Source organism: Saccopteryx bilineata, chromosome X, assembly GCF_036850765.1.
Source record: "Saccopteryx bilineata isolate mSacBil1 chromosome X, mSacBil1_pri_phased_curated, whole genome shotgun sequence".
Taxonomy (NCBI): Eukaryota; Metazoa; Chordata; class Mammalia; order Chiroptera; family Emballonuridae; genus Saccopteryx; species Saccopteryx bilineata.
Window position 1 is genome coordinate 90,905,945 of NC_089502.1, and position 16,820 is coordinate 90,922,764.

General features: G+C 41.6%; 1 pseudogene; it reads left to right on the plus strand.

The window, feature by feature from the left end:
• Nucleotides 1-493: 493 nt before the first annotated feature.
• Nucleotides 494-15,273, plus strand: LOC136317728 (centromere protein S pseudogene; annotated as a pseudogene).
• The last annotated feature ends 1,547 nt before the right edge of the window (nucleotides 15,274-16,820 follow it).

The window sequence follows — 16,820 nt, forward strand, 5'->3', positions numbered from 1 at the left end:
TAACATCTAGCATAACTGAGGTGCAATATCAAACCTGGAAATTTAAAATTGGAAATGGACATTGGTACAATTGACAAACCTTATACAGATTTCTCCAGTTTTACATGTATTAATTTGTGTATACAATTATATGCAGTTTTATCACGTGTTGATTTGTCTACCTCCACAAAACTGTTCCATCATCATTATCAAGATCTTCCTAGTTCTGGCCAGGTGGCTCAATTGATTGGAGTGTTGTCCCAGTGCTCCAGGGTTGCAGGTTCTATCCTGGGTCAGAGCACATGAAAGAATCAACCAATGGGCACATACATGGGTGGAGCAATGGATGGATGTTTCTCTCCCCCTCTCTAAATCAGTAAATAAATAAATAATCTTCCTAGTGCTACCTCTAAGTCACATCTGCCGTTTTCTGCCTCCTCGCCTTGTCGCTAACCCCTGGCAACCACTCACCTGTTTTCTATCGCTAAAATGTCATTTCAAAATTGTTAACGAAATGGAATTGTGCGGTATGTGACCTTATGAGATTTGCTTTTTGTCATTCAGCATAATGTGCTTAAGAGCTGTTCAAGTTGCTGCATGCAGTTTGTTCATTTTTATTTCTGAGCAGTATGGATGGGTGTTCCATAGTTTGTTTAGCCATTTGGCCGCTGAAAGACATTAAGGTTATTTCTAGTTTTTGACTATTACAAATTAAAGCTGTTATTAAAACTGCTATGAACATTCATGTACAGGCTTTTGTGTGGACATAAGTCTCCATTATTCTGGCATAAATGTCCAGGAATGCAGCTCTGGCCGGGTGGCTCAGTGGATAAAGCGTCGACCCGGTGTGCCAGAGGTTGCAGGTTCGACCCCAGCTCAGGGCACTTATGAGAAGCAATGAGTACACAACTAAATGGAACAACAAAGTGGAAGTATAATTTGATGCTTCTCACCCACTCTGTCCCTTTCCCCTCCCTCCCTCTCTCTCAAAGCAATGGAAAAATAGTTTTTAAAATGTCCAGGCATGCAATTGCTGGATCATATGGTAAGTATATCTTTAGTTTAAGAATCTGCCAATAGTGCCTGATCAGTGGATAGAGTGTCAGACTGGGATGCAGAGGACCAAGGTTTGAAACCCTGAGGTTGCTGGCTTGAGCCCAAAGGTCGCTGGCTTGAAGCCCAAGGTCGCTGTCTTGAGGCCAAGGTCACTGGATGAACTGGAGGTCACTCGCTTTGCTGTAGTCCCCCCCCCCCCCCCCCGGTCAAGGCACATGAGAAAGCAATCAATGAACAACTAAGGAGCTGCAACAAAGAATTGATGCTTCTCATTTCTCTCCCTTCTTGCATGTCTGTCCCTTTCTGTCCCTCTCTCTGTCTCTGTCAAAGAATAAAAAAAAAAAAAAAAAAAGGAATCTGCCAATACTATGTTGGGCGCATAGTTCAGCAGGTTGACTCCTGAAGAGATGTAAGAACCTGCCAAACTATTTCCCGGAGAGACTATTATTCTACAGTCCCACCAGCAATGCATGGGAGATCCAGTTTCTCAGCATCCTCACCAGCATTTTGTGTTGCTGTATTTTATTTTGGCCTTTCTAACTGGTGTGAAGTGATATCTCATTGTGGTTTTAATTTGCATTTCTCTAATAACTAGTGATGTTAAACATCTTGTGCTTATTTGCTATCCTTCTATTCTTTGGTAAAATATCTATTCCTGTCTTGCCCATTTTTAAATTAATTGATTGCTTTCTACTGCTTTCTTTATATATTCTAGGTACAAGTCTTGTAAGATATGTGGTTAGCAAATATTTTCTCCCAGTCTATAGCTTATATTTTCATCTTCTTAAGTCTTGCAGAGCAAACACTTTTTTTTTTGAGCAATCACTTAATTTTAAAAAAATTTATTTATTTATTTATTCATTTTAGAGAGGAGAGGGAGAGACAGAGAGAGAGAGAGAGAGAGAGGAGAGACAGAGAGAGAGAAGGGGGGAGGAGCTGGAAGCATCAACTCCCATATGTGCCTTGACCAGGCAAGCCCAGGGTTTCGAAATGACGACCTCAGCATTTCCAGGTCAACGCTTTATCCACTGCGCCACCACAGGTCAGGCGCAATCACTTAATTTTTTGAAAAACATTTTAAGTTTTGGCCTGACCAGTGGTGGCACAGTGGATAGAGCGTTAGCCTGAGACACAGGGGACCCAGGTTAGAAACCCAAGGTTTCAGGCATGACCTCATGGTCACTGGCTTGAAGCCCAAGGTCGCTGGCTTGAGCAAGGGGTCTCTGGCTGGGCTGTAGTTCCCTGTCAAGGCACATATGAAAAAGCAATCAATGAATAACTAAGGTGCTGCAAAGAAGAATTGATGCTTCTCATCTCTCTCCCTATCTGTCCCTACCTGTCCCTATCTGTCTCTCGCTGAAAAAGAAAAAGAAAAAAAAGTGCTGCAACTACATGATGCTTCTCATCTCTTCCCCTTCCTATCTCTGTCTCTCTCACACAAAAAATACTTAATTTTGATGCAGTCCAATTTATCAATACTTTCTTTTGTAGATTGTGCTTTTGGGGTCATGCCTAAGAACCTTTTACCTAGCCCTACTTTCTAAAAATTTTTCTCCTATTTTTAAAAAATAATTTTACATTTAAATTTATAATCCATTTTGAGTCCATTTTTAAAGTGTGACGTTTTGGTTGGGGTTCACTTTTTAATCTATGATGTCTAATTTTTCTAGCAATTTTTTTGAAAATACTATCCTTCTGCCATTGACTTGCTTTTGCAACTTTGTCAAAAATCAGTTTACCAGTTGACTAGCTCTTCTGTTTCATTGATCTTTTGTGTCTTGTCTATTCCTCCACAAATAGCACAGTTATTTCTAGCACTATAGTAAGCTTTAAAATTGGATAGAATGATTCCTCCCAATTTATTTTTCATATTTTTGTTTTAGCTATTCTAATTTCTTTCCCTTTCCTTATAAATTTTAGAATAAGCTACAAAAATCTTGTGGGGAATTTGATGGTAATTGTGCTGAACCTATAGATCAATTTGAAGAATTGACATCTTCACTATGTTGAGTCTAAAACGTATTTTTTAAGTTGTGAGCTCAGAATACCCAGCCAACAGGGAAGATTACCTGGTACTTCCTACATGGAACACTCGTATTTATTCATCCTAGAATCATGCTCCTGGTTTGGAGTACAGTCATCCCTTGCCATATTGTGGTTCACTTTTCATGGTCTCACTGTATACAATTTTTAGATATATACAATTTTTAAATTGTATATATCTAATTTTGTATCACGGATTTTTTGCTATATCGTAGGATTTTGTGGTATATAGGTATTTTTATATATTTATTATTTTAATTATTTTTGTGGTAAAATAAGTATTTTCTAACCTACAAAATTGAAAACAATATAAAAATATTAATTAAAACATATTAAAAGAATATTAAATCTAAATAAAGCCTTAAAATATATATAAATAATATTTTCACTTATTGTGGGGGGTTTTGGAACCTAAGCCCCGCGATAGACAAGGGGCCACTGTATGTCCATGGAGCAAGTGTCTCCATGAAATGCCACATTTGTGAAGAAAAGTCATTTAGGAATATATTAAGGGCTTCAGTTGCTAGTCATGGCAGCATGGCAGCATAGGTATTTCAGACCAATCCTCCTACTGAAGACACCATAAAAACACATGTAGCAATCATGCGGGCATTCCTGTTCTGAGCCAGTAAACATCTTCTGGGAGGGTTCCTATTAGGGACAGAGACAGAGGTTTCCCAATAAGTCAAATAAATTAGTAACTCCCTGTGTAGAAAATGCATTATTTTGCTAACCCCAAACTTGGAAAACCCTTACACCTTTTCAGTTTCATCTCCTTAAGACTCATCATTTTGAAAGTACTTCAGAGACTTAACTTGAATATTAATTCTCAGCATGCACCAAACTTAATTACCATAATGTCCCAGAATTTTAATAACACTTAAAATTTTAATGTCAATTTTTATCAAGGAACTGTGTCCTTGGATTGTACTGTAGAACTTCCTTTAGAAGCTCTTTAATTGGCACCCACACAGGCAGAACCCTCTCCTTCACAAGGGGTACAGAAGCTACCATGTGTAATTTGCATTCCCATTTATTTTGTGGATTTTGAAGAGATCTACAGCATGAACAGCACTGTATTCCTTGTAAGAGGACCCATGGAATAAATTTATAGTGAGTATCAGTATCACAAATAAGTTTTACTTCTAAGAAACATACTTTCTCTCCCTCTCTATAGAGAGAAATGGAGGTGGGGGGAGAGAGAGAGACAAGGGGAGAGATGAGAAAGAGATGAGAAGTATCAACTCATAGTTGCAGCACTATAGTTGTTCACTGATTGCTTCTCATAAGTCCCTTGACTGGGCAGGGGAGGGGGCTACAACAGATCAAATGACCCCTTGCTCAAGCCAGCGACCTTGGGCTCAAGCCAGCAACTTTGGGTTTCAAACCAGCGACCTTTGGGCTCAAGCCAGCAACCATGGCGCCATGTCTATGATCCCACACTCAAGCCAGCGACCCTGCACTCAAGCTGGTGAGCTGCGCTCAAGCTGGCACCTTGGAGTTTTAAACCTGGGACCTCAGCATCCCAGGTCAATATAACACTGAAAACTATACATGTTTTCAATTTGGCCTATGACACTTATTAACAATACTCCTGGTTGAATCTTTGTGCCTTCAAATTCTAGAGTGAAATAAGGTATAAGTATATAATATGAAACTTAAAGCTATTTTTTTTAGTGTGTTGTTTTGGTTTCTTACCAAACAAGTAGGAGTATCTTGACATGGAATTTAGATTTAGCAATGATAATTTAAAAAGGGGGGGTGTAGCACAGTAATTCAGGTAATCCTATTAATTTTTCTGCTTTGGAGTTGGGTGGGATAGAACCCTTAGGTCTTATCCAATTCAATAAGGAAGTTGGTATTATCTTCCTGTCCTGTGATGGTCCAGAAGCTCATCAGAACCGGATGGTTCCTCCGACTGTGTTCTTTACTAGGCAAGATCAAACAACTAAAGAGATTTATTTTGAATGGTAGTGTCATTAGGGTGGACACAGCTATAAGCTTCTGTTTTAATGATCAGGCAGCCAATATAAAGGTGTTCTTAAAGATATGAAGTTCCAATTGATCATTGTCATCCCATTAAAATTGTCTAAATTAAAAAAAAAAGATACTAAGTACCAAAATATAAGGGTATATTTTGGTAATAGCTCTGTTTAAATTCCTAAATAGAGGAAGAACTAGCATCACCTCTGGCCATATTGATGCTTTTCCTCCTCTTATATATATACCTTCTATTTCTAGTGAAGGAAGTATGGAGTGCTCCTGTTTAAGGCCCAATGTCTTTGTGCTTTTCTTAAGAATTGAACACTGTGGTGGTCTCTCATCTATTAATATGTGATCTCTGTTTTCCTCTCTCCTGGATCATTCCCCCAGTATCATCCATCTCAAAACCCTGTCTTGCTCCTTTCCAGCTTATTACTCCATTTTTCTATTCTATACTACCCTCCCCCACAAAACCTCAAATATACTGTGTTCACGTCCTTACCTCTTATTTGTATGCTACCCCAATCAAGTGTTTTTCTCCATTATTCCACTGAAGTGGCTTTTTAATTTTATTTATTTTATTATTTTATTTTTTACAGGGACAGAGAGAGATTCAGAGAGAGGGATAGACAGAGACAGACAGACAGGAACAAAGAGAGATGAGAAGCATCAATTTTTCCTTGCGACACCTTAGTTGTTCATTGATTGCTTTCTCATATGTGCCTTGACCGCGGGCCTTCAGCAGACCAAGTAACCCCTTGCTCAAGCCAGCAACCTTGGGTCCAAGCTGGTGAGCTTTTTGCTCAAACCAGATGAGCCCGCGCTCAAGCTGGCGACCTCATGGTCTCGAAGCTGGGTCCTCTGCATCCCAGTCCGATGCTCTAGCCACTGCGCCACCACCTGGTCAGGCATCCACTGAAGTAGCTTTTATTAAAAATGTCAATCACCTGTTCTTTCTCATCTTACTAGGCCTTTCAGCATACTTGACAATGAGCACTTCCTCTTTGAGCCTTTTGTCCCAAGGTTTCCAAGAGCTCAACCTCACCTGCTTTTACTCCTTCAGTCTCTCTCTCCTCCTCAACTCTAATATTAGAGGGCCCCAGGGTTCAGTCCTTGTCTATCTCCTGTCTCTCCCTAAATGCTTTCATCTATTTTCATGGCTTTGGGTAGCATCTTTTAATTGATTAATGCTTTATGTAGATAATACATGCACTTATTTCAAGAATCACATGACATGAAGTTATACAGTGAAGCCTTGTTCTCACCTGCCCCCATCCCAACAGTAACCACATGTTATTTACTTGTATATCCTTCCAGAGTGTCCTTATGCAAATATAAGCATATGTGAATATACTTTCTTATTCTACACAAAAGGTAGCACCCTACAAACATTGTACCATACCTTTTTTACTGAACAATGTATACTGGAGATTTTTGCATATTAATACATAGAAAGATTCTATTCTTCTTTACAATTGTATAATCAGAATATTCTATTGTGTGGCTATACCATAATTAAACAACTATCTCTCCACTGATGAACATTATAGGCTGTCCCATCCTTTGTCATTACCAACAACACTTCAGTGGATGATTAACTTTGTACATATAAGTGAAAGGCAGAAACCACAGGGCAAACCAAAAACATGAGGCTAGTGTGTTCCATAGGAAAATTATTTTAAAGGTGCTTGGGTACAGGTGGGCTAAGACCAGCAAAGGGTGTTAGACCCAAGGGAGAAATGGGGTAGGGGTTATATGCATTTGACAAAGGACCTTGGACAAAGTCAACTACAAGATAGCTTCTGTTTGTGGTTGGGAGTGGCACCACAGTTCCTCAAAATTGTTTGCACTCTGACCCAATAGTCCCTTATCAGCATCCAGTTGCAAGGGAAGCCTGAGACGGATTATTGAGTAAGCAAGTCCTTCTTCCTCCTTCAGGCCTGCATTGTTCTTAAGAAAGATGGTGGCTGAGTAGCCATTTTATCTATCAATAAATATATTCATTGAAATTTGGATACATATGATATCAATCTGCACTTCTACCAGTAATGTAATAGGATGTTTATTTTCCCATAGTCTGACTATGAGTATATTGTCAAACTTGTATTTCAGCCAATGTGACTGAAATAATATTTTTTTGCCTGTATAATTTTAATTTATTGTTCTGAGTGAGCTTAAAGACTTTCCTATATGTTTTTATTTTATTTTATTTTTATTTTTATTTTTGGTGAGAGAGACAGGGACAGAGAGAAACAGAGAGGGACAGATAGGGACAGACAGAAAGGGAGAAAGATAAGCATCAATTCTTTTTTGCGGCTACTTTGTTGTGGCTCCTTAGTTGTTCACTGATTGCTTTCTCATATGTGCATTGACCAGGGGCTACAGCAGAGCAAGTGACCCCTTGGTCAAGCCAGCGACCTTGGGCTTCAAGCCAGCGACCTTGGGCTACAAGCCAGCAACCTTTGGGCTCAAGCCAGTGACCATGGGGTCATGTCTATGATTTCATGCTCAAGCCAGCGACACTATGCTCAAGCCGGTGAGCCTGCGCTCAAGTCAGAAACCTCGGGGTTTTGAACCTGGGTCCTCCGCGTCCCAGTCTGATGCTCTATCCACTGCACCACCACCTGGTCAGGCAAGACTTTCCTGTATGTTTAAAGACTATTTGCATTTTTCCCTGTGAATTATCTATTCAAAAATATCTTTTGCCTATTTTTCTTTTGTGTTATGGGTTTATTTTAATGGATTTTTAGAGGCTCTATATATTAGGAAAAATAGCTCTTATTATATTAGTGAATTTTTTTTTCTTCTTTTTTTTTTTTTAATTTTTCCGAAGCTGGAAACAGGGAGGCAGTCAGACAGACTCCCACATGCGCCTGACCAGGATCCATCCACCCGGCATGCCCACCAGGAGGCGATGCTCTGCCCATCTTGGGGCGTCACTCTGTTGCATCCAGAGCCATTCCAGCGCCTGAGGCAGAGGCCACAGAGCCATCCTCAGCGCCCGGGCAAACTTTGCTCCAGTGGAGCCTTGGCTGCAGTAGGGGAAGAGAGAGAGAGAGGAAGGAGAGGGGGAGGGGTGGAGAAGGAGATGGGCGCTTCTTCTGTGTGCCCTGGTCGGGAATCGAACCCGGGACTCCTGCACGCCAGGCCAACGCTCTACCACCGAGCCAACCGGCCAGGGCCAAATTTTTTTTTTTTTTTTTTTTAAACAGAGACAGAGAGAGAGAGTTAGAGAGAGGGATAGACAGGGACAAACAGGAACGGAGAGATGAGAAGCATCAATCATTAGTTTTTCGTTGCTCATTGCAACACCTTAGTTGTTCATTGATTGCTTTCTCATATGTGCCTTGACCGTGGGCCTTCAGCAGACCGAGTAACCCCTGCTCAAGCCAGCGACCTTGGGTCCAAGCTGGTGAGCTTTTGCTCAAACCAGATGAGCCTGTGCTCAAGCTGGCGACCTCGAGGTCTCGAAGCTGGGTCCTTGGCATCCCAGTCCGACGCTCTATCCACTGTGCCACCACCTGGTCAGGCTGAGTAGTGAATTAAAAAAAAAAAAACTTTGCTATTTGTATTTTAACTTTGTGGTGTTTTTTGGCTATGCAGAGAGTTTTTTTTTTTAATGTGTAGTTTTACTTCATGAATCTTTTCTTTTAGGGCTCCTGAATATTGAGCCACAGTTTTCCCCCCACTCCAACATGTTATAAAAAAATTCTTCCATGTACTTTTTTTTATAATTAAAGTTCTAATTTATGGTTATATTTTCAGGGTTTTTTTTTTTGTTTTTTTTTTTTTTGTATTTTTCTGAAGCTGGAAATGGGGAGAGACAGTCAGACAGACTCCTGCATGCGCCTGACCGGGATCCACCTGGCACGCCCACCAGGGGCGACGCTCTGCCCACCAAGGGGCGATGCTCTGCCCCTCCGGGGTGTCGCTCTGTTGCGACCAGAGCCACTCTAGCACCTGGGGCAGAGGCCAAGGAGCCATGCCCAGCGCCCGGGCCATCTTCGCTCCAATGGAGCCTCGGCTGCGGGAGAGGAAGAGAGAGACAGAGAGGAAGGAGAGGGGGAGGGGTGGAGAAGCAGATGGGCGCCTCTCCTGTGTGCCCTGGCTGGGAATCAAACCCGGGACTTCTGCACGCCAGGCTGACACTCTACCACTGAGCCAACCGGCCAGGGCCTTATATTTTCAGTTTTAAAATCCATTTGAAATTTATCTTAGTGTATGATAATGTTATATGGATCCAACATTATTTTTCTGATTTGACCTAACCACCATCTATTGAAATATCTGTCTTTTCTACACTGTGCTAGTTAAGGTAAGGTTAAAAAGCATTATAACAAAGAGGCTCTGAAATTCAATGACTTAAATAAGATAGAAATAATTTCTCTCATCTATCATTTAGAATTTGTTTCCCCAGGTCAGTTGGTGACTCAGTCAGCATTGCCTTCAGTCATTCAGGATTGAGGCTCCTTCCATTTTATTTCTCTACCTTTAAGGCAGTAGTACTCAGAATGTGGTCCCTACACCGGGAGCATTAGCATTGCCTGAGAACTTGTTAGAAATACAAATTCTTGGGCTCCACCCCAGGCCTGCTGACTCAGAAACAGTGGAGATGAGGTTTTAGTGATCTGTATTTTAAGAAGCCCTCTGCAGGATTCTGATGCCCGCTGGCATTTGAGAACTGCTGATCTCGGTCATTGTCCTCATGTGTGTGGTTCAAATAAGTCTGCATTGCAGAGAGCAAAAAAAAGAAAAAGAACTCAGAGGAGGTACACCAGCTATTTGCACATGTCTGTACAGAAGTGGCACACATGACTTCACTCATACGCCATTTTGGCAAAATCTTGGGCACATAACCACATCTAATTGCAAGGGAGGCTGGGAAGTGTAATATATCTGGGCACATTTTACTTCCATAAAGGAAGGAAAGAGTCACAGTCTCCAACACAGGTAACAATCATTAGATACAAAACTCCCATTATATACAAATGGGCTTACTTCCAGAATCTTTACTGGGTTAATACTGTTGATTCATGTGCTAGAACCACATAGTTTTAATTATTAAACCTTTGTGATATGTTCTAATATCTTTAATATTTAGTTCTCTATTCAGTGCTCTTTTATTTATTTTTACTCTTCTTGATTCTTTATTTATTTATTTTTAAAGATTTTATTTATTGATTTTAGAGAGAGAAGAAAGAGAAAGAGAAAGGGGGGAGAGGAGCAGGAAGCAACAACTCATAGTAGTGCTTCTTGTATGTGCCTTGACCTGGCAATCCCGGGGTTTCAAATCCGCAACCTCAGCATTCCAGGTCGACACTCTCTCTATCCATGGCACCACCACAGGTCAAGCTTGTTTATTTTTTAAAAACAAAATTTACAATAATTTTTTTAGTTATAAAAAATATTCCAGGTTTTATTGGAAATAAAGATCCTGTACATTTCTTATTTTTTTCAAATTTATTGATTTTAGAAAGAGGAAGGAACAGAGAGAGAGATAGAACCATCAATTTGTCCCTGTATGTGCCTTGACTGGGGACCAAACTCACAACCTTTGTGTATTGGGGCAATGCTCCAACCAACCAAACTATCCTGCCAGGGCAAGGGTTTGTACATTTTATGTGAAGTTTATTCCCAGTTATTTTATGTTATTTGTTGTTATTGTAAATGAGATATATTCTTCCATTATATTTTCTAGCTGGTAACTGTATACAGGGTAGGTTTACAGTTGTGAGGATGTGAAACACAGAGTTTATTCTTGTATTATTTATTTATTTATTATTGTATTACTTTCTTTTTTGTGTGACAGACAGAGAGACAGAGAGAGGGACAGATAGGGACAGACAGACAGGAAGGGAGAGAGATGAGAAGCATCAATTCTTCATTGTGGCACCTTAGGTGTTCATTGATTGCTTTCTCATACGTGCCTTGATGGAGGCTACAGCAGAGCGAATGACCCCTTGCTCAAGCCAGTGACCTTGGGCTTAAGCCAGCGACCATGGGGGCCATGTCTATCATCCCACGCTCAAGCCAGCGAACCCGCGCTCAAGCTGGTGAACCCATTCTCCTGCCAGAGGAGCCTGCACTCAAGCCAGTGACCTCGGTGTTTCGAATCTGGGTTCTATGCATCCCAGTGCAACCGCTCTAGCCGCTGTGCCTCTACCTGGTCAGGCTATTGTATTATTTTCTATACAAACAACTGTAAACTTACGTTTGCCCTGCTGTATATGAAAGCTATTGATTTCTTTACATTTCATTTTCTGCTACTTTAGTGAATTCTTTTATTTTTAATGAATTCTCAGGTTTTTAGTAGGTTTTCCATCGATTTTCTTAGCTTTTCCAAGCATACAGTTAAATTACCTACAAATAATAAGTTTTACTTCCCCTTCCAATTATTAGACCTCTAGTTTATTTCTCTTGTCTAATTGTTTCAGTTAAGATCTCCAGTACATGTTAAATAATAATTGTGAATTCTTCTGATGTTTCCAATTAAGTGTGATGCTAAAATAATGTCAAACATGTTGAGAATATCAATCTCTTCATATTTGGAGTTTTTATCAAGAATAGGTGTTGAATTTGTCATGTGCCTTTTCAGACTTTGTAGAGATGATGATATGTTTTTTTCTCCCTAGATTTATTAGTATTCTTAAGTATTTTAATAGTTTCTCTAATATTCAAATAATGTGGCTCTTCACATTCTAAACCAAAGAACTGAATAGATAGTGGATACAATAGATAGCTGTATTTTCTTTCTCCCTTTCCCTGACTTCAGAGGTCATTAAATGGCACTATCTCATTAATGGCACTATCACTATATGATTGTATATTAATTATACTTCAATAAAAGTGAATTTTAATTAATTTATTTATTTTTAGAGAGGAGAGAGAGAGGCCGAGAGGAGAGACAGAGAGAGAGAAGGGGGGGAGGAGCTGGAAGCATCAACTCCCATATGTGCCTTGACCAGGCAAGCCCAGGGTTTCAAACCAGCGACCTCAGCATTTCCAGGTCGATGCTTTATCCACTGCGCCACCACAGGTCAGGCAATAAAAGTGAATTTTAAAAAGTCAGAGAAAGAAAAAAACTGAGAAATCATTCTTCTTTTCTTAAATTTTTAAAAAAAAATTTACTGATTTTAGTGAGAGAGGTAGAGAGAGAGAGGAACATCAATTTGTTCCTGTATGTGCCTTGACTGGGGATTGAACCAGCAACCTCTGTGCTTTGGGAAGACGCTCTTAACCAACCAAGCTATCTGGCCAGAGCTCATTCTTTTCTTTCTTCCTTCCTTTTTGTTTTATTTTTTATTTTTCTTAAGTGAGAAGCAGGGAGGCAGAAGGACAGATTCCCACATGCACTCCAAACGGGATCCACTTGGAAAACCCCCTACCCAGCAATGCTCTGTCAATCTGGAGCCATTGCTCTGTTGCTTGGCAACTGAGCTATTTTAGTGCCTGAGGTAGAGGCCATGGAGCCATACTCAGCGACTGGGCCTAACTTGCTCCAACTTCTCCTGTGTGCCTTGACTAGGAATCGAACCTGGCACAACCACACATTGGGCCGATGCTCTACCACTGAGCCAACTGGCCAAGGCCATCATTCCTTTTTTCTTATTTTGTCACACCACTTATCCACAAGTTTCATAATTTCTACTTTCAAACCTGACCACTTCATCACCACTGCTAAAATCCTGGTCCAAATTAATTTCCTTTCTTACCTGAACTATTCTGACAGCCTCCTTAACTCATCTCCCTGCCTTCATATGGCTTATAAGACTACTTGATTTGGTTCCAACCAACCTCCCATTCACTGTGCTATACATTGTGCTCCTCTCATACTAACCTCCTTCCAATCCAACCTTATCCTTTCTGCTAGAACCTTTTTCTTATTATGGCTGTTTCCTCATTCAGACCTCAACTCAGATGTCACCTCTTCAGAGAGGCCTTCTCTGACATTCTTAGCTAACTTCTCTAATTTAAGTAACAAGGACAGCTTACCCTGGTCTGTGGTGGCACAGTGGATAAAACATCAACTTGGAATGCTGAGGTTGCTGGCTGGAAATCCAGGGCTTGCTCGGTCAAGACACATATAAGAATCAACTACTAAGAGTTGATGCTTCCTGCTTCTCTCCATCTTTCTCTTTCTCTCCTCTTTATAAAATTATTATATATATAATATGAACATATATAATATATATATATTTTTTAGTGCGTGTGAGAGACAGGGACAGACAGACAGAAAAAGAGATGAGAAGCATCAACTCAGTTGCTTTGCTTTAGTTATTCATTGATTGCTTCTCATACCTGCCTTGACCAGGGGGCCCAAGCCAAGCTAGTGACCCCTTGCTGAAGCCAGTGACTTTAGGCTTCAAGCCAGTGACCTTTGGGCTCAAGATAGTGACCTTGGGATCATGTTGATTATTCTGTGCTCAAGTCAGCGACCCCATTCTCAAGCCGAGGACCTCGGGATTTCAGACTGGGGAACTCAGCGTTCTGTGTCAACGCTCTCTCTATACACTGTGCCACCACCACTCAGGCAGGGAAGATGTATTTAAAATGCTATTTTATTATTCTATAAGTTCAGTGGACATATAATAGTTAACTCACACACACACTCACACACACACACACACACACACACACACACACACACACACATTGCCCCTGTCCTCAATCCTTCCATTACTCTCCCAGGTTAGGAAGCTCAGAGCCATGCTGACAATTCCTTGTTGCACCACCTCTCTCTGCTAACCAGCTACCTAAGGCTGGTTCATTGTTTCTGAATATTGCTTATGTCTGCAGTTTCTTCCCTTTCTGCCTCCTTCAGTCTAGATCACAGAAAAGGAGCTGCCTCTCGCCTTCATCCTCTCCCTCTTTGTGACACACATCCCCTTTTGTTCTTCCTTACTAACAAAAACCCAGTTTGGTTCAGGATGGATGTATCTCTCTAAGAATAGTTGGCTCCTCAGCTACCCCTGCAACTAGGCTAGACTTGTCTCCCAATTCTGGTCAGTGAGATGTAGGTGGAAGTCCCTGGGTGGGTGTCCCTTCCCAAAGAAAACCTCAGGAGAAAACGTTGGGCTCTACTGTTCTTTTTTCTACTAGAACTTGGAACACAAAACCCTTAAGTGGGCCCTGGCTGGTTGGCTCAGTGGTAGAGCGTCGGCCTGGTGTGTGGAAGTCCCGGGTTCAATTCCCGGCCAGGGCACACAGGAGAAGCACCCATCTGCTTCTCCACCCCTCCCCCTCTCCTTCCTCTCTGTCTCTCTCTTCCCCTCCCACAGCCGAGGCTCCATTGGAGCAAAGATGCTCCCGGGCGCTGGGGATGGCTCCTTGGCCTCTGCCCCAGGCGCTAGAGTGGCTCTGGTCGCGACAGAGCGAAGCCTCGGAGGGGCAGAGCATCGCCCCCTGGTGGGCAGAGCGTCGCCCCCTGGTGGGCGTGCCGGGTGGATCCCGGTCGGGTGCATGCGGGAGTCTGTCTGACTGTCTCTCCCTGTTTCCAGCTTCAGAAAAATACAAAAAAAACCCCCAAAAACAAACAAACAAAAAACCCCTTAGGTGCAGGAACTGATCTGCAACCACAAGGACAAAAACCATATGCTGACAGGGGTGGAATAGAAAGACAAGAGAATCTGTATGACCTGGTGAAGCTGGTCCCAGCTGGAGCTGGGGACCTTTGGGCCTTTAAATACATAAGAAAAATACACCCCTGTGCACTTCAGTCTCCATCCTTAGGGCTTTCCATTTTTGCAACTCTTTGGCAGATTTAAATTATTTTCCCAATAAAAATCGGGGCACTGGTGCACCTGCCTGGATCAGCCACTGTGGTGGAGGAGGAGGAGGGGGCAGAGGAGCAGCAAAGATTCTCTTATCATCAACAGAGGCTGATTGCCTTTGCAAGGAAATTGTTTTGGACAAGGAAGTGCAGCTCAGCAAACGAACCATTGCAGCAATTTTGGAGGTGACATTCCAACAGTGTGAAAAATTTGCCAAAGACCTTGAAATGTTTGCAAGATATGCAAAAAGAAATACAATTAACATGGATGATGTGAAACTCATCCAGGAGTAATTCACTGCTAAAATGCATCACAGAGAAAAAAGAAGAGATTGCTCTGTTTTAATGTAGAATGAAAAGTAAAGAAGAAAAAGAAGTTAGAGGATGAAAACAAAAATTCAGTGGAGCCAGCAGAGGCTGGAGGAGTGGAAAGTGAGAACTAAACTGTGTTTGAAAAAAGCTACTTTCAGTAGGTAGAGACCAAAAACACATTGCCACAAAGGGAATTATGAAGGGATAAGTAAAGATTAAAATTTAAAAAGCTAGGAGACTTTTCATGCTGTATTTTCTAAGTCATTGACCATGAATCTAGTTTTTTTGTTTGTTTTTTTTACAGAGACAGAGAGTCAGAGAGCGGGATAGACAGGGACAGACAGACAGGAACGGAGAGATGAGAAACATCAATCATTAGTTTTTCATTGCACATTGCGACACCTTAGTTGTTCATTGATTGCTTTCTCATATGTGCCTTGACCACGGGCCTTCAGCAGACCGAGTAACCCCTTGCTCGAGCCAGCGACTTTGGGTCCAAGCTGGTGAGCTTTTGCTCAAACCAGATGAGCCCGCGCTCAAGCTGACAAACAACCTCGGAGTCTCGAACCTGGGTCCTCGGCATCCCAGTCCGACGCTCTATCCACTGCGCCAACGCCTGGTCAGGCAACCATGAATCTAGTTTAAAAGAGAACTGGAGCCTGACCAGGCAGTTCTGACCTGCACAGTGGTTAGAGCTTCAGTCTGGGATGCTGAAGACCTAGGTTAGAAACCACGAGGTCGCTGGCTTGAATGTGGGGTTGCAGGCTTGAGTGTGGGATCATAGACATGACCCCATGGTCACTAACTTGAGCCCAGAGTTCACTGACTTGAAGCCCAAGGTCACTGGCTTGAGTCTAAGGTTGCTGACTTGGCTGGAGCCCGCTGGTCAAGGCACATATGAGAAAGCAATCAATGAATAACTAAAGTACCCAGAGGTGGATTTAATGGCGGGCACACCAGGCACACCAGGCATGCGTCCTGGGACCTGACTTCTGAAGGGCCCCTCAAAACCCCAACTTTACACTTTTTTCTAATGACTCCAAGTTTGGTTTCATATGTGCAATTTTAACATTAATAGTACATAATATTTTTTCTTTATTTAAAAATATGGTTAAATGCATTTTTATTTTCCTTGTCTCTCTCTTTTTATAAGGGCTTCAATTTTTTCTTCTGTGCCCGTAACCTCAACCGACACTAATCTGCCTTTGAAAGTACCGCAACAAAAAATAGATTCTTCTCATTTCCCTTCCTTCCTTCTCATTTCCCTTCCTGAGAAAGAGAGAGAGAGAGAGAGAGAGAGAGAGAGAGAGAGAGAGAACTGGAGCCCTGACAGGATGGTTCGGTTGTTAGAGCATTGTCCCAATAAGCAGAGATTGCCTGTTCGATTCCCAATCAGGGCACATACAGAAGTGGCTTGATGTTTCTGTTTTTCTTTCTCTAAAATCAATCAGTAAATAAAATAGAGAACTGGAAACTTTTAAACAACATACTTCCATGTCTTACCAAAGCACATAAAAAGGCTTGTGTTTGAATGGTATATATTGGAAATTATATCAGTTCAGTGAATAAAATTGTGTTAGCAGTTTAAAAAATGGGGAAATAAAAGAACCTGTAAGTTAGTGGGAAAAGGCAGAGAAGGGGGGCAGGAGCAGGAAGCATCAACTCCCATATGTGCCTT